This window comes from Ptychodera flava, chromosome 18 (assembly GCF_041260155.1).
Source record: "Ptychodera flava strain L36383 chromosome 18, AS_Pfla_20210202, whole genome shotgun sequence".
Classification (NCBI taxonomy): Eukaryota; Metazoa; Hemichordata; class Enteropneusta; family Ptychoderidae; genus Ptychodera; species Ptychodera flava.
The window spans coordinates 16,843,235-16,870,163 of NC_091945.1; the positions used below are offsets into that span (position 1 = coordinate 16,843,235).

Here is a 26,929-nt window from a genome sequence, read left to right on the forward strand (position 1 = left end):
ATACTAGTGGATACTCAGGAATTAAACAAACCTGAACTGAACATACCAGTAATAGCAGAGATCCAAGTTCGTTCTCAATGACAGATGAAATTTAGTATTAGAATGAATAACATAAATGTCTGTACAAATGGACCAGTTGTACCTTTTGTTAATTTTTTCACTATTTTGTTTTGTTTATCAATTGCCAATCCCTGTTCTTCTCAAAAAAAAAAATGTGTTCAAACACCTACTATTTAGCTTATCAGCACAGCGTCTATATGTATATAATGCACTGAAGTAAACAGTTGAGTTCTATTCCCTGACCAGAATTCATTTGTCAACAATAACAATGCAGTCTACACATGTACAGGCTGAGTTGACAAGCTGAATACTTTGTATCTCAACATGCTTTGGGGAGTAGAGCTACTTGCCCTCTGACACAGACAATGCAGAGGGGAAGTTTAAATATCAATTTTGCTAATCATCACTTTGATAATCCAAACAAACAATCTAAGAAGAGTGACATTGATTTCATCATCAAATGATCATCCTTGATTTTTCATCATAAAATAATAAAGTTTTTCAAATATTCACTCTGTCATGGAATTGATAAATCAATTTTAACTTGTGAATTTTTTTATACTATCGATTCTGATATTAAAATTCCTGCGTTGAATTTCAGATAATGATATATTGTTTGCAAAATTTGGGGAAAATATTTATCTTACAAAGGTTGAGACAGCAATTTTTCATGTATATCTATGTATACATAACGTAAACGAGACAAAGATGAGAAGGAAAATAGATGTACAGTACATATTTCTTGTTTTTTTAAATAAACCAGCTGACATATAAATTTTTGTAAACACGTTTCTTTAGAACCAACTCTCACATTTTTGTTTTCTTGAATAACTACACACATATAAAACAAAAACTGACAGCAAAATATTTTTTCTGACAAAACACATGGACACAGGACCTTTCTGTCAGGAAGGAAACCAACAGGGAGTCTCTTGAACACACATTCTGGCACAACAGATTGTAGCTATGAGTCTCGCATTACATTTTCTATCAAAAACAGATAACAAAAAGCTAGTAACAGTATAAAGAAAATCCTCTTAACCTTTCGGCTGACAGACATGCAACACAATTTGTGCATTGCCAGTCTGAATAATTCAGTAAATTTTTTATCTATAATGCACTTAGAAGACATATCAGAAACAACCCATGTCAATTCTTTGTTAGTGTTTTCTTTCATGACTTCATCTGCAACAACTAGTCCTACGCAAATATCTGTTCAGCGAGCAAATTCTAAACTATTTTTTATTTTACCCTTAAGTGCATTCTAATGTCCCAGCGACAACAGTATCGAAAACATGCACCTTTGACCTAAGCTGTGTGTGTGTTGAATAAATTTTACCAATTCGTTCACAATACTATGGATATGTAGCCTGGTTTAGAGAAAACCATGTCTGCATGCCGCCCATCAATGCATGCTCATAATCTCATACAGCGGTGGAGATTCCACCACACATCACATTCAAGGCTGGCACACACGACACATACCGCAAGCATGTTATTTTTTTACTTTCATAGGCTGATCGATATTCACAGTATGCATTGTCATCTGTATGTTTGATTTTGTTTATGAATCAGCAAAGACAAAACTGCCATCAATCCAAAAGAATTACTTTAAGGTAGGACGTACCTTCAAGGGACAGATATTTGGACTATCAAAGTTTTAAAATTCTCTTAAAATATACCATTTGTGGGGGCTCATTTTGAAGCTCTTGATGTAAGAAAACTTTTCACCAGCTCAGTTTTTCAAAATTCTCTTAAAAAATTTCATTTTTCTCCATAGAGTTAACACAGGGATGGCGGCCATTTTGAATTTTAAATATCGGTAATTCTTGGGTTATCTATTTCTCTGTACCACAATTTGCACACTGACCCCCAATTTTTATTCTTTATTTCGAAAGGGAATGGTTGAAAGATTCCTCAAGGAAAGTCTGAGCAAAAGTTTTAAATCTTTAACATTCAAGGCGCATATACTACTTTGAACTGGCTATTATGAATCTGCAAACTAAGTAGCAGTAAAACTTCAGTTTCCAATCCAAAATTTTCTCCAGAAATACACACAATATAACATTTTGGGATGTTGGAGTAAGTATAAGGTACATTAAAGGCACAGTTTCCAGGTCCTTCACTGTTACTCTGCCAGGAACATCACTTTACAATCTGCCAGGTCAGTAAAAAATGGTATCCACCAAAACCTGTACATAACCTAATTGACATATGGTACAAGTAAAAATATGGTCTGCAGGCTCTCTGTGTCTGTGGGCCTTCAATTGTTCAAGCCTTTGTTAAAGTTCAACATTTGGGACACGCTATATGCCTCACTGGTTTGAACCAACTTGTCAGCTGATGGTGACATATGAACTTGGCAGGATAAGGTCAAGTCGAGTGATCGATACATAGGATTACTATTTCTGCAGTCTTTCCTGCCTGTGAATGCTATATTTATTCAGGTCTATCGGACAACTATGGATGTAGTGTATCACTTTTTGATCATCTATAAAAATCTTAATGTTTTGCATAATTGATTCCAGTGTTCTCCCAAGGATTTTCTGGTAGAGTGGTGACCAATTTGCATAACAATAACTGTAATTGTTATGGTAATGAGTTTCTATTGTTTACCAAAATTAAAGAGTAATCGCGCTGGGGAGAACACTGGATTCTCTGTGAGGAGGGTACTAGCATTAGATTCACTGCTGAAAAATTAGTCTGGCAATGCAGCTCCAATAAACATACACATAGTTGCCGTGCTGTCCATTGCAATGATGTACTGATGTACCGGTACGTCACAAATGGCAAACTTGGCCCTGTAAGTATCTTACAAAAGTTGCAAATCTTTTTTTTCCTTTTTTTTATTAATTCTTTGATGTTAGAAATAACAATTTGTTCTTACGTTACATATTTCACTTTTATGATCAATGTCAGCAACGAAAAATGCTCAGCAATACGCTTGGGGAGATGTCTCTGCACTATGAGTTCACATTTCCAATCTTGTCGTCCGTTCCAATAAGGGTTTACATCTACACTTCTCTCTTTACCATGGGTTTTAAATTTTTCATCCTGTCATCCTTTCCGATAAACTTTTATGTTTTATAGGTCTCAAGTGTGGGCAATGGAAAAATTGATCCATCATTTGAACTACTTGAGAAACTACGTCTTTGCAAGATCGGTACTGAAGATCTCCTTTGCCCTTGGAATGAGTGTTGCGGCGTTGCAGTTTGGACCCCGAAAGTGGATCCAAATTGCATTGAATCTGCTGGGAAATGACGGCAAAGCCAACTCAGACAATTAAGAGAAATGCCCCTACAGAAAAGAGAAACCATTCTGATTACTGGGACATGAAACTGAGTGCACTTCCGTGTTTTGAGAAGGGAAATACGCTATCACTGTCACTAAGGATCTGCAGGAGTGGAATCAGTGATACATAAATACTGTTCTAGCTGTATGTCTGACATTAATTCCACGCCAAACATTAATTCTACATCGCAGCAGAATTTCTTGAAATATACATATTTCTATCCATAGGTAATTACCTTGCAGAAATATACATGCAGTTGGACGAATGCATAGCTATTAATTAATATAAATTACCCATATTGTATGCAAGATCCACTGCACTTAATTTATTAGATTAGGCGCTTTTAATTAAATTCTCTGTTTGCCGTCCTCATGCTGGTAGGTTTTCAGAGAAAATTAAGAAAACAAACACAATGTAAACACTATTACAAATAAAAATATTATTTTTCAAAGGAAACCAAATAAACATTGAGCTAATGTTAAAACACTTGTGTTTTTTGTCTATGTTTGTTTTTACCCTGGCGGGCTAAAATTGACGGACGGCAAACAAAGAATTTTCTTTAAATGGCCTTGGTCAGATTTTATATGCAGATAAAAGTTTAATGACAGGTTAAATTAAAAAACAATACATAATTTATTTAAATTGGTGAATGTATATTAAACAGTTCATGATCAGTAATATGATTGTTTTGCAAAAATCTAGTCAACGGGTCCAGCTAAGTCTCCTACCAAAATGTAGTCAGAATCTTCATTGTGCCAGCCACACCAATCATAACACCAATAACATGAATCCACATTTCAAACTGCAAATTTGCAAATATGAATCAAAAGATAATACTCAGTAGGGGCATTTCTTAATCAAAATATTTTGCAGCAAAAAGATTGAAAAACATGAAAGATATCATGTTATTGGCAGAGACAATGTTAAAACATATCCACCTACATGTCATGATTATTCAAAATTTTAAGAATCAAACCTGAGTTTGACATTTATTTTTCTCTTCTTGTGACATCATGCACGAGTCTGCAACATTCAAATGTGTTCGAGATTTGATATACAGAAAATATGGCTTAAGTTGGACAGCAAAAAATCTTTCAACATCAACGCTACAATAACACCAGCGCTTCACTCATTGATCTCAATATTTCAAATTTACACACAGAGTAGAACAAGAATTGCAGTTGTACAGTACTGACACAGAATGTATACCAATTCCATTCCCTGATTGGTCAATCTGACATTATTACACCGTTTATTTGTTCTCACATCAGGTAGCATACTGGAAGATATATATTGGCGTTTTCACACAATGCACCTAAATATGCATCAAAACTACAACTCGTACAAGCAAAACATATTACAAGATTCACTTTCATATCTATCATTTTATTCTTTTTCTGCAATTTCACAAACATGCATATGCAAAACTGTAATCTCCCCTAATATTCAATACTCTAGTAACCATAGCAATGCCAATTCCAGTTGGTCACTGACCAGTTACGGTCTCATATTTTTTCTAATTTGAAGATTTGGATGTCATACTGCTAAATTTCGCTTGAGATATTCAAACACCATGATAATGATCATATTAAATATTATCAATGATTCACTGTATGGTTTTATCGGCTTTTACTTATCTTATCATTTCAAAGGCTGTAGCTTCATTAAAAATTCTAGTGTTGATACCCTACAGAGCGTATATTGTATCATTGAGAAATACCTCAGCAATGAAACGTTCAGAGACTTAAAAGGCTGCATCGGAATTGAATTGAAATAGTTGTGTTGAAAACGTACACATGTCGTCAAATGTACTCAGATTTTACACCAAATACACAACACCAAATTTTCAGACATCTTTTTCCACTTAGTTTAACACATTTTTCTTTAATGTCACTGAATTCTTTCACCTGCATATCAGTTATTTGTTTCTGTCAGAGAATTAAGAAACCAAAACACGCACAAATATGCAATAGCAGCAAACCTGAAAAACACTGGATCCCTGCAATGCCGTAATGCAATTCAGCATTATCCTAGGGGTATAGTTGTATTTCTTCACCATAAAAGGCACCCTTAGACAAGCACATATGAATACTACAAGTAGTGTTCCTTGTTAGTCCTGTATGCTCGCTATGAAACACGTACCACAAAACTTTAAATTTACTCATATCAGTAAACAGTAAACATTTCAAAAAAAAATAAGGAAAACAAGATACTTGCTTTGGCATTCTGTACTCGTTACTTATTAATAAATTTCTTGCTTGATTATTTTAATAACCTCATAAAAAATGTATCAGCATATTCTTTGAAAATTCTTGTATATTTAACGAGCCAAAATCTTCTCTATCTTTCCTTTACTTTTCAAAGGTTTACCGTTCACAATGGCTTCAATTTCATTGAAATGTTGGCAACATTTTTGTGAACTTATGAACTGAACTACATGTTGCAATTAGAACAATCAGCCATACCATCCATCCGTCCAATTCAAATTGATTATCTCTGAAAATGCATGTTTACCTTCTGAAAAACCGTAATTATACGCTTTTTATTTCCAGAGCCAAGATTTGTAATACTTTTTGAGATATGACATGGACAGAAAGCAGACACTCAACAAATTTAAGCTTGGTAAAAAAAAAAAATGAATTTATTGCCTCAATATCACGGTAAAATGTGCTTCAGGACGGATACTCAAGCTCTCACAGTAACTTTTCTGGCCTGCTGCACAAATGAACTTCAATTTGAAAATGGTGGAGTAAATAAAATTTCATCATCTTATTCCTGCAACAATTGAACAGTTCATCTTTCCCCAAAGAGCTAAAACGTGAATAATAGCCATTTTGAAAATCAAGTCAATAGTGAAGTTTAAAACGTTAAGCTTCAAGGCATATACCATGACACTGCAAAATATAGCAATATACCGTAGTACATGCAATTTTAACTTTTGAAATAGGTAAAATTTCCGTAACATCTTAACTGCCTATTAAAATCCTCTTTTAATGTGATGAGAATTGCTTGTAAAAAATATGCAGTTATTTTTGTTCATCTAATGAGTTCTGTAAGGTGCATTTTCCTATGATTCTTTACGTTTTCATTCATAAAGCCAAATGTACCATATATGACTCGATGGCACTGTCCTACATCTTAGATATCAATTGAATTCTACTTGACCTGCGTTGACGATAATTTTCATCATGATGTAAACACTGCGTGCACACACTGGAGGTATATCGTGATCAATGTATGCAAAATCAATAAAAATCTAAGCCAGTACTGTAATTCGTGTAGTGCAATCTTAGTAACATTGTCCGTATTGCATGAGGCAACTTGGAGTTCTAATGAGCAAATAAGTGGGACAGCTCATCAACTTACATTGACTATTAGAATTAAATATTAAGCATTTATGATAAAAGAGGGCCCTCCAAATTGATCAGAGTACCAAGCTCCCTTTCTCTGCCATGAATTTCAAATCAATAACAATGAACCAGAATATTAAGGTGTCATCGTTTACATGCTAATGCTCAGGGGACGGGCGACCCTGTTCACTCCCGCAACAGGCAGTCCAACGTCGTGTAGGGTAGGCACCGTAAATGCACAAGTAAAAAAGGACTATAACGAAAAAACTACAGTTTTTGCCAGACACTGAGATCAGATTGTAACATGGCATATCTGTATGAGATTTTAACATACTTGGAGATTTGGCGTACTAATAGATAAATTGATAAATGTATTTCCAATTTTGTATAGAATATTGTGTGCACCCTGAGATAATACTTCAAAAAGGTCAACATGGCACCATTACAAGCCGAGACAGGAAAATGTTTGTACCGTCATTTCAAAACACCTCATTTTCCATTGAGAGATCTTGAAACAGCTTAGCAACTATAGTGATTGGCATTTTCAGTTACGCTTTGTGATGGGCAGGACTACTACACTAACATCACACCTTGGTCGTGAAAAGCGCTTTATTTAGGGTTCCACAATTTTGGTTTTAATGATTTGACTATAATTTTGTCATTTTGCACATCTAATTATAATTCATCTCTTTTTTTTTTAGAACTTACGACTAGTTAGTTCATCTGGTAATATCACAAACCGTATGCAAATCACTCACATTGGAAGCTATATATGTCATAGTAAATATAATTACAAACACTTTTTTTGTCTGACAGCTGTACGACAAAGGGACAACATGATGAAGTATTTCAACTTAGCTTTTTGAGAATAGCCTGGACAACACAAAGGTTTGCGCTGGTGACAATTAGGGCAATTTACCCGTCACTTTTGTATCAAGGGATTCAACGAATACACTGACACACACGAACCAGCTATTGTACTACACAAGGCAAAAAAGCCTAGTACAATGACACTAATAAACTGAGGGAAAAAATTACACCTTACATGTCATTCAAAGAGAGTTTCTCTTCACGCATCAACCTTGCAGAGTAATTTAGAGTGAATTAACCTGACGTGAAAAGGATATTGGCACCACAATGCCAACAGATAATATTGATACAAACTTTATGTATGCTGCTCTTCCTACTGTAAACCAGAGGTTATTACAGAATCACATTGTGAACACTTCTTCACATCAATTGTTTATAATCTGGATAATACCGGCATAATATTTTTCTGAGAGTACGCCCACTCGAAAAACCGCCCATGGGCGGTTATTTGGGGGGTGGGCCGTTATTAAGAATTTTAAATTTCATCTCAACCTTTGTCTACGGCATTTCAACTTGACTCCCCTTGAAAAAAATTACCTACGCAAAGGTCAAAAGTTTTATATAGCGTACAAAATAAAATAAGTTACACTTCTAAGATAATTACTTCGGCGATATATGTCCGTATCCCCCTATTTACGCTACTAAAATGCAGGTGGAATGATCCAGAAGAACGCAAAGTCAACGTTAGAGTTTGCCACACAATGCCGACAATGATTGACAGATGAAGCAGGAGCCAGGAATTTTCCATTCTGCACGATGGGGATCATGAAATAAATAAAATGACTATCATAAAAAATAACTCTGTTTCATTATTTTTTTATTTAATGTACATCATTACTTTTCACGTTTTTTTCGCTTTGATACAAAAATCTGATGATTTTCTTCGCGTAAATTTGTTGCATTCACAAACGTAACAGTAGTAGTAATCCCTAGTAGAAATGGTATGATCCACAATTGTTTACGATTATTGACCTCTTTGCGTGCAACGAATGTGAAACACTGTATCTATTTTCACACGTTCGACTACTTTGATTAACTTGTCACACTTACAAACTAGGTCAACCTCAGAACACGTGCACACGTCAAAATCTGATCGATGATTTTCTTCGCTCAAATTTGAATGCGTTCGACAAACCATGGAGGTAGTAGAGAAGGAGTCACAACTGAGATAATTACGTTTATTACTATTGTGCACCATTGTTTAACACCCCTTTCCCGCCATCTGCGTTGCCGACGGTACCTTCGCAACCGAACCGAGTGAAATAAACCTGGGTTTGCTCATGCGACTCAGTTTCTCCACAGTGTCATAACGCATGCGCAAAGACTGTATTTGCGTAGCTTGGGTCAAGTGCGTCATGATAGTGTGAGAACCGACACGTTCCGTCCACGAAAAGTGAAGTTACAAGGAATTTAAGTTTTTCATTCTCAAAATCTTGGTAATTTTAACGTCGTTTTTTATATACTTTACATTCGATCGAAGGAACCTTTCCTTGTTAGAATGAAAGTTCAGATACGAACTTTTCAATCATGTGCTGAGTATGGTGCAGCGGACTGCAGCACTGCCGTGAGCGTGTGGTTAAACTTGTAGCGTTTCCCGGGTGTTTAATGACGCGACGCGACGCCAGCGACGCTTTGTTTCAATGCATCGTACGTGTTGTTTTTATATCGCGACCATTCATAAAAGTCATGGACGTAGCAGTTAAAAGCTATGCTTTCTTATTTAACCTAAAATATCATTAATGCCAGTACAACATGATAAAACACGGCAAGAACCAAGAACTGGATTTGGAAAAAGTTGGCGTGTTAACATATAACAATGCTGCTCTACGATGTATGGCATTTTTTTTGTAATCGCAAGCTATCATCAACTCAGTCTCCGCGCCTTTGCAGATTCAAAAGCTCCCTTCCTCAATTATCTGTTCCTCGACCTCTTTAACATCGTGTACATCAAAATCAGTGGAACGACTCGACGCGACGCTTGGACACGTGACGCCATGTTTGAAGAACTGTCAACTGCCGAGGGACGGCCGAAACACCCGAACAACCCCGAACGAACTTAATCTTGATAACTCCTTGATTTTTTAGATAATAATTGGCGGTAAATTTTTACCGAATTACGGCCCTGGGCCGTTATTTAGCTACAGGTGTGAAGCAGACAATGTAGCCATTTTCTGTTTAACGGCCCTGGGCGTACTCTCAGAAAAATCCGGATAATAAAAGCATAATATTGTTCATCAGCCAACTTAAGGTGTAGTAGTAAGCTTCCAGAAGAGCGATTCCACAGCTTGGGAATTCTGTTATTTTGATCTAGCAATACAGATTAAATACAAATGTAACAATCTATGATAATTTTTTTGTGTTAATTTTACTCCATAGCTTAATAACACACACTTACAATACTCTGCCAAGGCAATATAATAACTACAAATAAGTAAGGTGTAGTAACTGTATTTGGATTTGAATGACGCCTGTTTTCCTAAAATTTGTCTTCAGAAAACAAGTCATCGTTGATGACACAGTCCCCACTTGTTAACGGGCGCTTTGATTACAGGTCCACAGAGAGGATAGAGTCCTCTTCATTAGGTCTGTGATAAAAATACTTTGAATAAATTCGCTTGATACATGTCTGAGTTGTAGTTCAGGACATGAAAAAATCGTAATAAAATGGCCACATGGTGGCCATATTGGATCAAATCACAAACAAATCAATGTGCATATGTATGACATAGTCAATGTCCTTGTACCAACTTTGATTAAAATTTGTTGAAATATGCCTGAGTTATGGCTTTGTACATGAAAAAATCACAACAAAATGGCCGCACAGCAGCCATATTTGATCGTATCACAAACAAATTGACATGCATTTGTATGACATTGGTCAACTTTGAATAAATTTGCTTGATACATGTCTGAGTTATGGCTCTGGACATGAAAAAACGTAATAAGATGGCCACATGGCGGCCATATAGGATCGTATCACAAAACAAGTCAATGTGCATGTGTATGACATAGGTCGATGTCCTTGTACCAAGTTTGAATAAAATTGGTTGAGATATGCCTGAGTTATGGCTCTGTACATGAAAAAATTGTAACAAAATGGCCGCATGGCGGCCATATTGGATCGTATCACAAAACAAATTGATGTGCATAGCTATGACATTGGTCAATGTCCTTGTACCAACTTTGAATAAAATCTGTAGAAACATGCCTGAGTTATGGCTCTGTACATGAAAAAATCATAATAAAATGGCCGCCTGGCGGCCATATTGGATCGTATCACAAAACAAATTGACGTGCATATGTATGACATTGGTCAATGTCCTTGTACCAATTTTGAATAAAATCGGTTGAGATATGCCAGAGTTATGGCTCTGTACATGAAAAAATCGTAACAAAATGGCCGCACGGCGGCCATATTGGATTGTATCACAATAGAATTGACGTGCATATCTATGACCTTGGTCAATGTCCTTGTAACAACTTTGAATAAAACCAGTTGCAACATGCCTGAATTATGGCTCTGTACATGAAAAAATCGTAATAAAATGGCCGCCTGGCAGCCATATTGGATCGTATCACAAAACAAATCGACGTGCATCTGTATGACATATGAAGTAATCCTTGTACCAAGTTTGAATGAAATCGCTTCAGGCATCTCTGAGATATCTGCGTGAACGGACGGACATGACCAACCTATAAGTCCCCCCGACGGTGTCCGTGGGAACTAAAAAAAGGAAAATCCAATAACTTGGCAGCTGTGCTCCATATTGTAATTTATTTTTGCTTGGTTTACTCGGGAATGAGCTAATATAAATTCAGAGTAGAAATACGGCACAACTGCTTTAAGATTGAAAATTTCTGAACAAATTTGCTGCAAATTGAGCAGTTTAAATCAAGGCGTTATATCTCCTTGCTAATATCCTAGTATGAGGAACTGCCAGTACAGGTCCAGATTTATTCACTAATTGGTCAGAAAACTCAATTTTGCAGCTCAGGTATTACAACAAATACAAGAGCGATTGGCTCATTCTTTTCAACACATCTGACATCACTTTTCTGATGATACAACTTATGTTCTCTATTGTTGGGTTTTACCGTGCCTTGTATTATGTGAATGTTTCTCTCAATAGCAGTTCATGTGATGTTTCTGAAACATGTGTTTATGACATGCATGTTGTGGTCAGGAGTTGGATATTATGCCAGAGTCATTCGATTCTTTACTTTGCATCCACTCAATATTTAGAAAGTTAGGCGATAAACACACACAGAAATTTTATACACACGCAAGTTTGATATTGAGCTGATTGTTTCCATGTAACATGAGTGTCCATTCTAGAATCGAAGCACCTCACCTCAGAGTCCATGATTTACACTTCAATGCAATGTTCTGCAAGCTTGCAGATGTGTTCAGTACATTTTACAACATTCATAAACACAGATTTTTGTCCGCAGACAAATCTAAGTGATCATAAAGTCCTGCGTTTTTCTCACAAATACCTCAGAAAACCTACAGGTTCAGGAATGCATATCAAAGAATTTAAGTTACTTCGGCCTTATATCGCTACTTTCAGTTTCAAGGTATTCGGTGAGTGGCCCGTTCATGAACAGAATCACTGGCATCAGCTGGCGCCTCATTTTCTCTTCTGCTGGTGTTCAACTGCCATCTTTACATACCACCACTTTGTTTTTCGTACCCGGAAAAAGAGGCATTTCAAATTTTGTGTCAACTGCAATTTAGCAGATTGGAGTGTGTTTCTTCCATGGTTATGTTATTACACAAATATAACAACTTTATTATGTCTCACCAAGGATGGCAGCTATCAAAACAAGCAACAATAGAACCTGACACGCTACACTCAAAGATAAAGTACATTACACAAAACCTTACGACATTTCAACCGGAACTCATTCGGAAAGAGATTCTGATAATAACCCTATCATCCTAATGACTGAAGACAGAGTGGCCTCTTTAATCAATCATTTCTGAGAACACAGCAAAATCTTCAAAACAGACTTTAAAAGCTTTTTACGACAGGCACTGGGATGATAAAATAACCCACAGACCGTAACAGTGCCTCCATGATCCACATGAGAATTAATCATTTATCCATCAACATCACTCTACTTGTCAACAAACTATTATAAAACAGACAGCTTACTCATTGTGACCTCAAAATGCCCCTTTCATGACGTAATTATTTTTATATCAGTTCAGTTTGATGGATTCCTTAAATATCTCATTCTAGATAAATTCAACAAGGTTGATCTATACTCTATTCCGTTGTTTTTTTCTATCAAGGCTTAAAAAAACGAAGAAACTGTCTTCAATGAAGACATTTATTAGTTTACAGCACTTGTGTAGCAGTATTCGATTTGCGATTGCAAATGCACAAAAACTGTTTGTTGATTTCTTACAGAGTAGCAGACCATTTGACTGACGGATTTTTGAAGGGAAATTTTGCCTCATTTACATTTTTACAAATCATCTTTCTGCGCATGCAGGAACAGAAATGAGGTTTTAGGACATCTGTGTACAGTATATTTGACAAAGTCATTGTACCGCTGTTTGTTTGTAACTAAAATAAACATAGCTATGCACATGCGTAACATTGGACACTTTTACTTGAAATGTGGACAAATTTTGCAAGTGTGACAGTGCCCGTCTGAGCCGTAAATATGTATTTTCTATAGTCCATTATACCATAAGCAGTCCCCCATCAATTTGTATTGTCATCCTTGTATGTGTAATTTCCAAGAATGGTACCACAATTTGCAGACTATTAATCATTTTTGCATATTAATGAGAGAACAATGACATCTACATTTGCAATCAGCGCTATTTATCAAGAAGCATTTGGATTGGCTATGATTACTTTGTAACAGCTACCACATCCAACACAGCAAGGACAACGGCAAGTATGGATGTTACACAACCCCCTAACATGCAACTGACAGCTTCTAGCCTATGAACAGCAGTGAGAGAATTTAAGATGTTACCGGAAATACAACAAGGGAAAAATGAATAAAAATGTTTGAAATGTGCTTTGCAGCTATGATCAATTTACCAACAGTGAAATTATAAGGCTTTGAGACTAATGGGCGATAGTAATGGATACTGAAAGAAAAGGCAAAATATTTCAAAAACATACCTAGCAATCGTGATGATACATATATTAGAAGCCTACTTGGATGAACAAAATGGCAAAGGCACGCAAATTCTTCTTTGATCACATCATTAAGTTCCACAAAGTGGCAACTCTGGTCATTTTTTCAGGGTTTATAAAATTATTATCTTACTTTAGATTCAAGACCTTATTTGTATGCTCCATGCAGTTTAAGTCTACATTCAAAATTGCTATTGTATTGAAAGGGTTTATTGCAATGCTGAATTACAGTAAGTAGGCTTTCCAATGATCCCTGTTGTCCAAGAAAAAAAGTTTTTGTTATATTCCAAAACACTGTCATTCACAACACTGCGTTCAATAGCCTTTAAAAGAGTGCAATTTATTGGCATTTGCAGGAAAATGTACCAAAAGCAGAGAATACGCCTGATGGAAACACATCAGATATTGACGCATTTTTCAATATGTACATAATCATTCTAACTATAATGTGATCTTCATACCAATATTGTCTATTACAACTGGTCATGAACATTTGCAAAGCAATTTTGATTAGTTACACATCAAAATGCATTAAAATTTTATTCAAATTTCTTGGAACCATTGCTATGGTAACATACCCTATCAGAATTAAGATTTGCAGTATTTCCAGAAATAACTGAAATACAATTAACAGTATTTTGCTTTTATTCATTGGCGAGGAGAGTTTCTGATGAAGCAACTTTTTTTGTGTCATATACCAAATAATAGTTTTCCTAGCTGCAATTAACAAAAACAGCTAATTTCAACCATTTCTTATGTAGTCTCCAATGGTTTCTTACTCAAGGTTCACATGAATTTTTTCATCAAAAACAGGCCTTTACATCCAAAGAACACTTACAAATAGAGCATGATTGCACGTGATATACCCCAATTTTAGTGAATCAGAAGTAAGAGAACCAAAATGTAGTCTGTCTGTCTCTCTCTCTCTCTCTCTCTCTTTCTCTCATTTTTCACTATTGCATCCTGTTTTGGAGCTTGTAGTCAAAACCGTTTATGTTTTTGTTAGTGTTCATAATAACAATTGCAGTCGCCTATTGGAGCTATTGTTGACATTCTTGCAAGTGTAATTTTCAAAATTAATATAAAATCTAAATTTGCAAACAAATATTTATTATTGCATATTGATGAGAAAATTATGTCATTGGCAAACAACCCTATTTATGGCATAAATGTATCGTAATTCAGCTACATGTATATCTACTGATATGCATACCACAACAGTACCGGTACATGTATATGTGTGTGAGTCTTGATTTGCATACCAGTATAAGTGATTTGCACCTATTTCAGGTCCTGCAGCCTCTGTGAACACATTTTCAGTTTACTTTGAATGAATTGTCATGAATAAACAGAAATATAACCGTATAATATTTTTTAATGAACTAGAAATAACAATAAAACATTTTTTTTATTATTCATTTCACTGTACTGTATCAGCATGAATATTATTCAAATACCAATGACAAAGCAAATTTTCATACATTTATTGGTTTTCATTGGTTTTTACTTTGTTACAGGGTTTGTGCGTTGCAGAAATAAATACCATGATATTTAATTAAAATATTAAAAGTATGCTGCAATGTTTTAAACACTGTGCTGTACAATTACCTGAAAATTTCACTTGCATTGAAAATTATCATTGGCACAAATGTGTTTTTAAGACAGCCGACTGTTTTGGTATAACATCACAACAGCAACTGTCACAGAACCCACATTAATATATTTATTGATCATTTTTTCATGTACTACGACATTGATAGCATGAGCTATACTTTACTCATAGATGACCAGGAAAAGCCGGCTTTCCTTGACGATTGGATCAATTTTCAGATACAGTAGTTTTAAGGCAATACACGCCTCAAAATTGAGAGACTTAAACTTTTGCTCATTTCCGTATGGAAACAAAAATAAAATCAGAACTCAGAGTGCAAAATTTGATTCTACAGAAACAAATTATTCAATAGTTTACCAATACTTGATATTCAAAATGGCCACCGTCCCTCAGCCTAACTCTATGGGCAAAAAATAATTTTAAATTATTCACAAAAATAAACCAGTGAAACCTTTAGTTACTCCATGAGCTTCAAAACTAGCCTTCACAAGTGGTAGACAAAAATAGCATTGTTCAAGTTTGAGAGTCCTAATATTTGTCCGCAAGTTGCATTCCACCTTAAGTACTCATTATAATATGCTTAGCTGGAATCTGGCAATCTGATTGGCTGGAGCCAGGGTTTACATTCTCAACAAGAAGACCTGCGCGCCGCGTAACATATTTGAGCTTGCGCAAATTTCAAACACCCACTTGAGAGCTCAAGGCGCCATAATGTCGAACAAGTCTATGGCTTGAGATTGATTTTTGATTGTTAAAAATTTAGTCTAGTGCAGCTTGACGAACCAACAAATGAAGAGTTTCTGTAAGGAGCGGAGGCTATGTAACAACAACATGATTTTTAAAAGTTTTTTGAGCGTTTTTTCAAGTAAAATTCTTCAAGTTCGATGTCTAATTGCGATATCCATGCGTTGCGTAACCGTATTTTATGAATTCAACTGTGCACGCGCGCGCATTCTGAAACGTTCTTTTTTAGAGATTGTATGAGGCTGGGCGCTCCTGAACTCTCATTCCAACTTTGGCCCTAAATAACGAAATTGCCCACTTGTTTTTAACTTTAGCATATTACAATGAGGTTATAAACGGTGCGCTCGGGTATTTGGTTGCGGATATAAAGACCTCTGGGGTGAAAATTAGCATATTGGGTGAAATAATCACCTCGCTTCGCTCGGTAATTATTTCCCGCCAAATATGCTAATTTTCACCCCAGAGGTCTTATATCCGCAAACCAAATACCCTCGCTTGCCATTTATAACCACTCAATAAATCCTCAATCGTATTCGAACTCACAATGTACGGCATCTAGTCATCATAGCAAAGACATAAAAGTCAAAACCACTCAGATAAATCCCAACCCTTATAAAAAAATGTGGTTCAATCCACTGAGCAAAGTTGTTACGATTGAATGCGACCCCTCAATCCACACACTGTATACTGTTCATGACACACTAGTACGTATACTCGCTATCATACATCAAACAAACTTAAATTTCTTTCAAAGCATTAATATCACTAAACTGGGCTTCAGACAGCCTCAGGGGCAATCCAATCCACCAGCAGAACTTACTATCAACAATGAAATTGGTCAAAACAAAAGTCATTACCTTATATACACACAACTATTACAAAGTCTCTCTTGAATGTAGCTTTTGCAGACAGAGCAAGTTTGAAGACCTGATATTTGCTATCTTAGCTGAAAATACAAATTAGCTGACAAAGACACCTAAACATTCAACCACTAAAACGTAATACCATGTACCAAAGGAAATAAGATTTTCCAATATGTCATGCAATGAATTTCAATGAAATGGCACTGTTTTCACAACACCAAGATCTTTCCATCAGTATTACAGTGATATGAAACCTGCACTGTAAACTACAGACTTTAGAAACCAACTCACTATTTTTGAAATTATTCATACGATGATAAATTTTGTTTGAAAAATTAAATCACATATTCTCCAAAGTCTATTTTTTTCAGTATTACATGTATAACCAGGTTTGTTAAGGTATTCACGTTGCGTGAGGCACTTTCCTGAAGTAATTGCCCCCATAGTGGTTTCTCTTGTGTAGGCAAGGACACCCTGTGCACAGTTATGTGTGGTGCAATTTATATTTTGGAAATTTACGATATCAGTTCACTTCAGCTGAAGCAGGTTGTTACATAGTTACCTGAGGGTAACTATGCTCAGTTACACAAGAGTAATCATGCTCCCATTGTCTCTACTTACTCAGGTCAACGTCAAATTACATTACAGCGATACAGATTGTGTTGACTGGTTGCTATGCAACGCGTCGCCTATTAAGTTCATAACACTTAGATACGGCTTGACGTTGAGCCCCATTTCATGTAATACCCTCTTTACGACTGATGCCATTATTGTGATACAAAGTTCTACTTTACTATATTTGTATCAATATTGACGATCGAAGACTGCTGCTCTGCCGTGTACCGATCATCACCTGTGTAATGATTTGCTTTGATGTACTTGAACTTCTCATAAACATGGACGGTTTTCATTTACCCCTGAGAACCACTTGACCTTGAAGCCATTTGGATTCATAAGCTCCTGGCAATAAAAACAAAATTTAATGCCTAAATACTGCTGAAAATGTCCCACGCCACATTTTGTTTGCCTTCCACTTTTCCGCCAGTCAAATGATATCATAACTTCCTGCAGATTATCAAAATTTGTCGGATATTGGCAGAGTTTGGACAACGTTGTCAGAAATGTAGACAGGAACTTTGCTCGGAAGTTGTACACTCCTGAAGGTTACCATGGTTTTTGATTTAATATCTTGAAGCAATCACATTAAGATAAAGCGGGAAATTTTTATCAGGAATCCAATATCCAGTTTCTCTCTGTTGCCTTGCCTTGGGGAAATATGCCGCTGTATAATATCAAAATTTTCCAAATTATGCAAATTTTGTTGAAGAAAATGCCAGAAAGAATCTGTACAATTGATGGCACATATTATATATTAAATAAATGACAATAATTATTGTATTAAAAAAGATCAGAGATGGACAAAAAATTAGAATTTCATAATAACTGCAAAAGTACCATTGCAAGACACAAAGATGAAATAATGCTATATGTCAACGTTAATGGTGTGGAGTTAAAAGCATATTTGTAAGCCAGGTGAGACACAGATTTCTGAAAGAGATAACCAAATTTGATCAATGCCATACCAGCTGGCCTAAAGTGAAATTTTCACAAACATGCCTCAAAATAGGAATAGAAGGCAAATAAAAATATATCTGGTATTAAAGTGATTGACTATCATGGACACTACACATGAAAGTGTGAATTTTACAAATATCTGACATGTGAACATGTATGGACTAGGCATGCTCAATTAAAAAAATCTATTCGAGGAAGGGTTCAAGGTATTCTTGTACCAGGCATATGTTAACACAGAAATCGATAGTGACCAAACAATAACAGCTTCACCAACTGCTAGTTGAAGACTGCATGAAAACTAACATCTGTAAGACGCTTTAAACGTTAGGCCACAGTGATAAATTTCTTTGTTCTGCGTCCACTCAAAATTTTAAACAGTAACAAGGTAAAAGTTGTGAAACACACACAGAGAATATTTTACACATTACTTACTTGTTTCCATAATAGTGCACATTCAAGAATTGAAGCAGAAACCTTTTTCACCTCCATAATTTACACAACAATTTGCAAGCATACAGATGTTTTAAGCACATTTTACAAATTTGTACATAAAGATTCATGGGCAGAAAAGCTGTGCAGTTAAGTCCTAGATACATTATTTCATTTGCTTTTATAAAAATATCCAAAAACCTTCATGCACATGGGCATGAAAAAAAAATTTGATTACTTTCGCCTTCTTCAATAGTTAAACATAGTTTCTATTTGAAGAATTCGGTAAATTCTCAATTAAATCGAACCTCACTACATATGGCACCAAGTCACCTGCGGAAGACATCAAAGTCAAAACTGCTCTCAAGTTGGCTCCATCTTTAAAATTCTTGTTAATCAACAACAAAATTTCCAAACCTTAAAAAGTACATCAAAGTCTGTATTATGAGCTTCAAAGTTTTACTATTTTGTATTTTTACACCATGTGCTGCTCAAATTAATTTTCAATGACACAGATAGACTGTATCCGAACACTACAATCTAACACCATTGTTCAAATTTAATGAACTCAAATGGCCTTTAAAATCTGCAAAACTCACAGAGAGCAACATCATTCTGTGAATGTTACATGCATTGATCTTTTCTGATAAAATTACAGTGAATTGATTTCTGTCCTGTGTAAAATCATTTTTAGATTTCAGAACAGTTAAGAGGAACAGGAAATGTTCACATATTTCTTGTGAGGATAACTTTTTTCACTATGGAGACTATCACAGAATCTTATCTATCGAAGGCAGCAAATTGGTTTCCATGGTATTCACTTATGTTGACGCTTTGCTGCAATTATGACTGATACAAAAGAATGACACAAGACAATGATTTGGCTGCTTTGCAATAACAGCAATGAAAAAAAAAAATTATTTTTCAGTTAAAAGATAAAAATGACATGATAAAATTTGATCCCTTACTGATGGTTGGGTATGAAATGAAGTACATGATGTACAGTATGAAAACAGTAGGTACTATAACCTGAAAGATGCCAATCTCGTACAGGGCGCTTTCATAACTCACTGTACATGACAAGTCTGATTATCATCACCATCAGCCTTTTCTCATGTATTTAGGTCAAAATGATAAAAGTTTACGTCTTTAGTGTTAGCTGTGTTCAAAGACAAATTAACACTGTTTTACAATCAGCACCTTTTTACAATCCCCACTGCAACATTACTGTTTTCCAAGGAAGGTGTAGTCACTGAGGTCACTGATCCAGGGATGTTTGCTTAATCTGGCAGATAATCTTCCTTTTAATCCAACAAATCTGTCTCATGACAAAACCTTGAAAGAGTTTTCAGAACAATTCTGAGCTACACAGTGATGACATTGCCACAACTGTGATGGTTATCAAAATGACTCTAGTGAAAAGGACGCTTGTGAAAGCGACCAGCTGCTACTTTCAAATCTCTATAATAAACAGTTACCGAAGCCATTACCAGAGTCCTTGTGCATTTGTTCTCATATGTCCGTGACCAGTAGGAACTTGTGGTGTGATAGATTTAAACAATTTCTGCCTGTATGTCAGCATGTTTAATCTGTCTGTATCACACTGCATTCTAAAATTCAGTTTTAGTCAATGATCTTAAGAAACTCCCGCAGGAGAAAATTGTGTTACAGAATTTCAAGTGTTAAACTGATATAACAGGTGAGACTGGATTGACAGATTCAAAGGTTAAAATGAAACCACAAAGGTGAAACTGGATCTGAGACTATTGGATTTGTTCTTTCCAAAATGAGGGGGTTAACCATTGATATGTGGGGGAGGAAGGCTGAAGGATCTTTTTGAAGTGAGATTTGTTAACCTAAACTTGTAAAACATTTGTTTCAAAGAAATTTTAGAGAAAAAAAAATAGCCATCATAATGGTCAGGTCATAAAGGTCAGGGGACTTTCCCTTTACACCTTTTTCTTCAGGTCCCTCCCTAGATATCAAATGGTTCATCCCTAACAGGAAATTTCATCACTTTGCAGTTTGATGTTAAAAGCTTATAGGTGTTGTAAGGTGTTGTAATTACTAGCTTTCTCTACCTGAATTCACAAGCGAGATAATCAGGAAATAAATTTCACTGCAAATAGCGTAAACATAGCAGACTCGTGGCCAAGGCTGAACAGACTTCATGGTCTACAGACCAGCAACTGATGAGAGAAGTTGTTTTCTAACACTGTAACAAACAAATCATCACCAGTTCCGACATTTTTATTACATGAAAATATTCGCTCTCCATGCTATACTTAAAAATTCAAACAAACAGTTACCGGTATTTCAGATTTAAAAAATACATACTGCTGACTGTAAACTACCATGCTCATGGTGTTTTGCTGAAAAAATAAAACGGTAACATTAGTTATAAAGGTACATTTATTTATAGTTTGTCTGTAAGTAAATTTTACACGCAGACTACATTGCATTACAGAAGTGCTGCGAGGCATGCACTTAGTTCATAACTCATTCATTACCTGCAGACGACAGCAAAACACAAATCAAACTGCAAAAATGTTGGTACAAAGGCAAGTTTTCACAGTACTAAAACTGTCCATTGCTCCTAGGCTTAAAGCTTAATGAAATTGTAGACAAAAGCTCACTCACATGGCTTGCATTATTTTTCACTGAGGTTAAGATTTCCAAAAATACTACAATGGTAAATACATCTGCTGCAATAATTCAAAAGTCTAAACTTTTGATCTATTTATGTTTGAAATTTCAAATAAATTGAACACAATATACAGATGGCAACATAAACACCCTGTGTAATCCCTGTACTGACCCCATGCATGTGTGTGTTGAACTGAATTACAAGAAAACGCCCTCTGGGCAATTGAAAGAAATCGTATAATTTTTTGCCACAAATGTCTAAAATATGACATGCCAGATAATTGGATAAGACGGAGCCTATCCTGTGTTTTTGTTAAGGGCGATAAGCAGGTAAATGTTATCAGGGTTCCCCAGTCAGTCACAATGTACCGGGGTTTCCCTGGGGATATCAACAGATTGGGGGACAGCAGAAATGTTATGACACATTGACAGTTCCAAAATCATTCACCGATGCAGTGCAAAAATGCTGCTATTTGAGTATCAGGAGAAAGACAACAAGGTGAATTGGAATGAGCCCTCTTTGATCAGATCACGAAACAAATCAAGTTTGTGATTATGCTCCAATGAAAAGGCATAACAGCATAGTCATAATCACTACTTTACATGTTCAAGAGATGGACACAATGTAACAGATGTATAAATAACACAATACATTTAAAATTCCCAAAAGACAGTGACCATAAAATAAAACAATAGAAACATCAGCACATAAAGTCAGGAAGTAATGTCAGATGTTTTGCACAGAGTGGGCACTTCCCAGTCAATATACAAATACTCGTAACAGAAAATGGTCGTCTTTTCCATAATATGCTCTTGATACCACACCAGGACAATCATTCAGGAGATACATCATGTGAAATTACACCTTTTTTAAAAAAAATACTGCAGGTTTTTGTTTTACTGCCTGAAGCACACTAAGATACACAATATACAGCTTGTCAACTCAGCATATACATGTGTAGACTTCATTGTTATCATTGACAACTGAATTCTGGTCAGGACTAGAATTCAAACATAATGTATAGATGCTGTGTTGACAGGCTATACCGGTAGGTGTTTCAACCCTTATGAAAAGACTCTATAGAACTCTATAGAGAGCTATAGAAGTTCTATAGAAGTTTATTGAGTTTTGGCACCATTTTCTATACCTATCGGAATTCTGTAGAAAGACATTGCAAGATTACATAGAGTTCTATAGATCAATTTTAGTCAGGGAACCTGCTTTGGTGAGAAGAACACGAAACTGCAGTTGACGTTAAATACAAAAGTAGTGGAAAATTGCAGCTACTGGCCTTTTAAGTGCTTATCAGTCCATCATCCAACAGGCATTAGCCCAATTACAGGATGAGGTATGCATAACCCACTAATCCCCAATGGAGCACTGAGGAGTAAAGTGCCTCGCTCAGGGGCACAACACCGTGCTGGAGTCTCGAACTCACCGTCCTCCGACAGTGAGTTACACTTCAAAAATGTTGGACAAGACTCTAACTAGATCCTCGTTTGATTCTATCGGACTTCTTTTATCATGTTTTATTATTCTATGGCTGTTGTAAGGTTCTTTGAAGTAAGACACAGCTCTCAGTGCCACAAACAGCTGTCCATGGCATGGCTCAGTGGATAATTTTCCAGTAAAGCTACACGCATGGTAGGTTATTTGGTGTGCATAAACAGAACATTTCATCATTCGAGTGAAAAACTTGAATCCTTTTTAAAACCAGGTGATAAATAAAATTTTTGACAGTAATTTTTACCATAATTTTAATAAAACTGAACAAATGATATTAACAGTCACCAGTTATCTGTTAATTTACAGATTCTCCTACAGAGGATCTTCCTAATCACTCTTAGACTATAATTGGTGATACCATGGAGAAATTGTCAATGCCATCAAAATTGATAATACTGTAGAGAATTTGACAATACCATAGAGTATGCTGCATAAGTATCCTGCAGATTTGATCAATTTAAATTATGCGCATAGTTAATTGTGGCATTGGTCCTTTGTGATTATGCGCATAGCTAATTGTGGCGTTGGTCCTTTGTGAATATGTACATAGCTTATTGTGGCGTTGGTCCTTTTAGAATATGTACATAGCTAATTGTGGCGTTAATACATCATTATGTCAATCATTTCATTGTGGAAATTGTCAGAGATATCCTGTTTACAAGTACATTTCCACTTATTTCTGACTTCTGAGGGAATTGCACTAATGAGTACCGGTACATGTACCATAAGGAGGAATTTAGGTACCAAGTCATAGGCTATTAACAATAACAATGATTCTTACAGCAACACAGCAGCGGGTCATGTCAAAGTAATTCTGTAGATATCATCATCACCTGATAAGATTAAAACATTCCTTCTTGACTGTGGTTGCTTTTTCTCTCAAATCAGTGTACTTTTATAGGTACATTTTCTCAAAAATATCAGTGTTAGACACATCTCAATATATTCAAAGTGCCAATATACTGGTACAACTTTACTTGGGGCTCTTTATGATTACCCTACAAGTTTGTCTACCATCAGTTCTATTGAAATTTGGGCGTCTATTGGAAATGTAAATTTGCATATAAGGAAAAATCCACCTGTGATAATACGGTATGGTATGCATTCCTTGAATGGTAATCAATTGGTGCTTGACTTTGAAGTACCTGTACATTGTGCACCATATACATTACCATGACATCTCAGATGGTGTTCCTCTTATGAAAATTTGCCACTTCTCAAAAGAAGACTAACCCCTGGGTGCACCTTATATCACCAAATACTTGGATGGTAGGTGTTGAGGTTTTCAAGTTTTTGATGTGGACGGACACACATCCATACAGACATACATACAGACAGTGCCGACTGACGTCATGACCTCTCTTTGGTATACATATGTGAGCTAAAAAATCCGAACTGATGAAGATTTGCAATCACAAAGACTTACAGTTGTAAGGTTATACTACAAATTGCATCCACTTTTTGACTCATGACAAGAATCACAGCATTTCTCTTTTTAATCGATTTGATTCAGATATGCATAATGTTTTCTCAAAAGTCTATCGAATGAGATCAAGATTGACATGTAGCTGTTGCCATGACAAAATCACTGCACTGTGGGGAAATCATTTCGTAGCGGGGAGACTTGATGACAATTATTAAGTCATCAAGTAAAGAAATGTGTTGTACAGACAATAAAATATGCTTCATTCACACTACACATCTTATTTTTACATTTATTTCTCACCCATTTAAAAGAGCAAAATATGAAAATTGCATAAAAACCAAACAGCAGTCTAACATACAAAAACACTGCATATTTTCTCTAACAAATAACCCAAGGATTGGCATACCATATGTCTGATGCAGAAAGTCCCGGCATGCAAAGTGCGATAAATCTGTTGGGTTCAAAATAATGTAGTTTTAGGTACTAGGTATTATTTGGCCGTGGGAGAACGTATTTTTGAATGCAGCCTATTTCAAACCTGGGAGCTAAAGATATTTTTGCACATCCAAGCAAATTCCTTCCAAATTTGAAAACTTTACCTAGTTTTGCATTTCCTTAATGTCGATGACCTGAAAAAAATAAAAGACAAAAGGCTCCTGACCTATCCATCAAGTATATGACACGAACATTTTCCATCTAGGCTTTCCAATTTTCTGCAATTTTATCAAGTTAATTTATGATACAACTAATATGCCAAGATTTCAATCATTTCATGTTTTGAAAACATAAATCAACAGAAATACAGACTATGTGACATTTCTGCTTCAAGTTTGTGTGAAACAAATCAATACTTCTTTTAAGACGCAGGTGATGGTACAAGGGATGAACTTTCAAAAATACCATGAATGTGAAAAATCTTTGCATACTTTGTGGCAATTGTTAAAGAAGGGGGGATTTTTTAAGAAAATAGGAGGGTTCAAGATTAAGAGCTTAATCTACGATTTACTTCTGCAAATTAAAAAACATTTAAGCCATTCTCTTGTTTGATCTTTAGACAGACATTTCCATCACGAGCAGTTCTAGAAAATCTGAAAATAATTGAACATTACTGGTACTTCCACTCCTGAGGATGCCAATTTGATTGTCAAATTTTCAAAGATTTGATTCATTTTGTTAATTAATTCACATAGAGGACATTTGTGAACTTTAATAAGAATACAGCAGAAAAAAAAAAGGAAGTTAACCTACACTGTAATCAAAAAGCGGTGCCATTTATCACCCGGCAGCTAGACTACAGTCAATCAAAGCTTTGCTGAATAAGGGTAATCAGTGAGTTTATGTACATCATCATTACGATGGCTTCCAACGCACAGAGTAATCAATTGTCAGGTATGGCAAATTGATCAAAGTTTAGTGGCAATATGAATTTGCCGACTGATTTTAAAAACGTATGATAATTCACAAACCATAAGTGGCAACGATGATAAAGTGCTGCATGGGTCCATGCAAAGCTGTGGTACAATACAACATTAGCTTAGGGGGTATGTTTGTATTTGTTAACCTTTAAAAGGCACCCTTAGATAAGTGCTGATATACACCATAGGGAGCATGTGGCCCTGTGTTCGTCAGAATTGTGCAAAGAATGCTACATTGAAGAAATTTATGCACAGAGATATGCTTCTCAATGGAATTAATACCATCCAAAACGCTGGAAAAGAACATCTCTCGGAAGATACGAATTTGGCCAGACGAGAGGAACTTAAAAACACCACAACACATCTATTTTGCAGCATTCATTGAAATTTTCATTCCACAATCAAAAGCGCGGCCAACAGTTTCCCATTTTTCTGCAACAAAATCACTCTGTACCTAGCAACAGCAATTTTGATATGATCTAATCAAAAGAAATCTACAGACGCTGTTGAGGGAGACCTTATTTGATCTGTTATCCTTCAATCAAATTTGGCTTCATTTTGATGAAAATATTCACTTTCAATTTGTACGTGTTGAGCTGAACCATCAGACAAATCATTTCTTGACAGATTCTCTTCCCGTGAAAAGATTTCTCATTTTCTTCTTGACTGCCTTGACATCCGTCATTTCCATGAGTCGCATCAAACCAACTATTTCAATTCAATTTCAGTTTGGAAAAAGTCTGGGTGATAATAAACATGTCTTCCTATGACAGACATGTCTCTGCATTTTAATTTGTCAACCAGACAAGCAGCCACGGAGCGACTACAATCTGATGTAACAGCTGCATATTATCGCCCAGCATACTTTACTACAAAGATTTTTCATTTGATGAGCACAAAATTGTGTCCTATTTTAATAAAAGCAGATGACATCTTTTCCACACATCACACATGTAATGTTGGCATTACGGCACTT

The 26,929-nt window shown here is 35.7% G+C and overlaps 1 protein-coding gene across 1 annotated transcript in view; it reads right to left on the bottom strand.

Moving 5' to 3' along the window:
- Positions 1 to 26,929, bottom strand: part of LOC139117014 (NAD(P)H-hydrate epimerase-like) — a 116,129-nt gene that overhangs the window by 62,477 nt on the left and 26,723 nt on the right. The window lies entirely within an intron of this gene.